Source organism: Egretta garzetta, unplaced genomic scaffold (genome assembly GCF_000687185.1).
Source record: "Egretta garzetta isolate BGI_Z169 unplaced genomic scaffold, ASM68718v1 scaffold322, whole genome shotgun sequence".
NCBI lineage: Eukaryota > Metazoa > Chordata > Aves > Pelecaniformes > Ardeidae > Egretta > Egretta garzetta.
The window spans coordinates 3,368,635-3,371,655 of record NW_009259044.1 but is presented as its reverse complement, the minus strand read 5'-3'; the positions used below and the strand labels follow the sequence as shown (position 1 = coordinate 3,371,655).

At 44.8% G+C, this 3,021-nt stretch overlaps 1 protein-coding gene across 6 annotated transcripts in view; it reads left to right on the top strand.

Moving 5' to 3' along the window:
• Window positions 1-2,579: 2,579 nt before the first annotated feature.
• MCTP2 (multiple C2 and transmembrane domain containing 2) overlaps window positions 2,580-3,021 on the top strand; it is a 128,487-nt gene continuing 128,045 nt past the window's right edge. For all 6 annotated transcript variants that reach the window (XM_009635062.2, XM_035890606.1, XM_035890607.1 and 3 more), the window contains exon 1: window positions 2,580-2,664. The gene's annotated coding sequence lies outside the window, so the exon portion shown is untranslated. The remainder of the gene's footprint in view (window positions 2,665-3,021) is intronic.

Sequence of the window (3,021 nt, the reverse complement as noted above, 5' to 3'; positions counted from 1 at the left end):
TGGCTTCAGACTGCATTGGATACGTTCATAAGATATCCTCACATTGACTCCCCTCATGTTTTACGGTGATATTTTTCTGGCTTCACTAAGGGTTTTGGTGACGCTTCCAAACTCTCATGTCCTCTCCTCTCTTCGCCTCAGCCTGTAAAGTTATTCTCCAGAGGATCTGCCCAGTGTTGTCTTCCCTTCCCTTTCCTTTCTTGGTCAGCTGTGAAGTAGCAAAGAGTTTTGACATTGTGTGGCCTCAGATAGCAGCTGTGATGTTCTGAGCATGCTGTGGCCTCAGATAGCATCCCACCACCGGCCTCGCAGTGGCTCACGCCAAATTTGGGCTGATTTCTCCCATCGCTTCCCTTTCATTCACGTGGTGAGGATTCTTTTTGCAACTCCACTTTAGGAAGTGTGAGGCATACTCGCTTTGGAAAGAAGACAGCACACAGCAGGGAATGTTTAGTTAGCTGAGAAATATCTCCAATAAGCCATCAGATGGGAGGCCTGACCACAGCACGGGATAGCTCTCTGTTTTACAGGGGTTTTTTTTCAGACATAGTATGCCCATATAGTGTAATAAATTGACTATGGGAATTCTTAAAAGCTATTTTTTTAATAAGTAAAATAAGCACTAGCATTTGCTAAAAACATGAAGAGAACGTGAATGCTACTCAGTAGGTGCATTGTTTCAGGTATAAGATAAAGATGGGACAAGTTCTGGTTTCTTGTCTGTTTGCTATAAATGAGTGTTCCAGAAAAAAAGTTTCAGTTTACTATGAATATATCAAATAGAGGAAAGAGGACCACAAATAGATCAGACCAGGAAAGCATTTACAGGGGCTGAGGAGTAGTAATGAATCACCACATCCACTGGCCTTCACAGGAACTAGAAACCAGGTGCAGCTTCTCATTCTGAATATCTTTTTGCAGTGGCACATCTTCAGCGAACAAGCAAACCCAATAACTGTTACAGAACAAGATTTTTTTTTTTTTTCCAGCTCTGTCAGCATCTCCTTAATAATCTTTTTATTCTAGTCCCATCATTCCATTACTTTCCCACCATGGTGCACAGTGAACACGGACTGGTTTGCTCCCTGTTGCATATGCACCGTTGAAGGGCAAATATAAGCAGCGACATGGTCCTGATGGGATAAAAGGCCATGCATAGTCCTGGCAACTGGCACGTTCCAAGGCAGCTACCGCAGTTATCACCAAAGACACCTTAATGTTTATTTAATACAGTTACGTGGTGTCCAAGAGAAAAATTGTCCATATTTGGGTAGTCTTGTAATAGAGAATTGATTTATCTTCTTATTGCCACTAACTCACGGCAAGCTCTTCTTGTTTTGGTGGATACCGGGTACAAGAATTTAATTTTTCTCTCTTCCATCTTCCTCCAGTTGCACCCAAGGAACACCATTACATTTTATTTTGGCAGACACACACACACAAGCTACTCTTTTTGCTACTCCAAAAAATCAGCAGCCTTCCTTATTAGCTTGCCCTTGGGCACGTTTGCAGCTTTTTCCCCTCTTGGCTATAGTCTTTGACAAAACATGCACAGAACTATTTTTGATGCACATTTTGTGCGATCACAGATCTAACAGAAAAGTATTTTAAAGACTCTGTTGTTCTTGTTCCAAACTTACCTAATTATCCGAGTCTGATACCTTCCTTGGCTCAGACGACAGGATGACAAAAATATTAGTGGCGCAAGTTTTCTTTCTTCTCTGTTTTCAGTTTGGGTTTTTGATTAGTTTTCTGTTCTCGGCCAACTTCCCCTTACATTTTTGATTGCGTGAGCTGAGTAAAACTGGCCTGCTTGGCATTTAGCAAAACTTTGAAAGCTGTGGGAAGTTATATGCGCTTTAGGAGTCGCTGCATACTTCTTGGTATAATATTGACCACAGTAAACTGGTGGTGTCATTGAGGCTGTGCTGGAACATTAGGAACTGGTCATTCAAACATGATCTTTAAGTCAGGAGGCAAAATAAAGCTTTGCCAATTTTGGTTTTCTTTGATCCTATAAAATTGCTCACATGTCCCAGCAATAATCTTACTGATGTGTAGCTCCTTGCTCCTGAGCTTGTTGGATCCATGTGGGACTGTGCGTGCGTGTGAATTCCTCCTCTCCCCATCTGGTTGAAAGAATTGGAGCAAAGGCTTCTAGAATGTTTTCCCCGCGTTTTCATTCAGTGGTTTGTGGAATGATTCTTTGCGCTATGACAAAGCCTTACCACGTGTGCACGATAATTTCTATTTTGCAATGACATAGCACGCTTGCACCACCAAGTTTCAGGAGATGATATGATGTAAGCCTCACTACGTCAGCTATGCTCTTAGATAATGTGCAATTTCTGTTGATCAGGATGATAGGTATGGAATGTAAATAGGTTCCATCACTAAGCTTTTTTTTTTTTTTTTTTTTTCTTCCCCTTCATTGCTTTGCACCTCATGCAGTGATACCACATGAACCTCATGGGCGGGAGTGGTGATGTGTGACGTGAATGAGATCTCCGTGAAGGGGTGTGGTGGACTTGTGCGAACCAGAGCGGCCTCCAGAAACAAGCGGGTGTTGAAGGGGGCTGCTGGGTAGCATTTGCCTTTCCATGGCTGGGGCAAACTCGTGGAAGAAACCCGTGGGGGACCTTGTTTCGGCTACGGACCTGCCAGGTAAGCAAGTCAGCTTGCCCAATCCTGCCTCAGTTTCCTTGCCTGCAACACCCAGCTGTGATACTTGGCTCTCTTGTTAGGCACGGGGTGATGTGGCCAAGAAAGAGCCTTACGTGGCAGGGCTGCTGTTGATTTTATTTCCCTTTGCCTGTAGTTATTAATGTAGTTTCCTTTCCAGCTCCACCCTCGCCTAGGGCTCTCCAGGGGAGTGCTGCCAGCCCCCCGCCCTCTGCCACCGCCGGCCCCTCTGCCCTTTGGGACAAAACCCCTCCGCGGTTTGGATTTGCTTGGGGAGTGTTTGGGGCGAAATAGCGTAGGGGGGCGAGGAAGGGCAAAGGGCTGGGCGGGGGCGCCTCG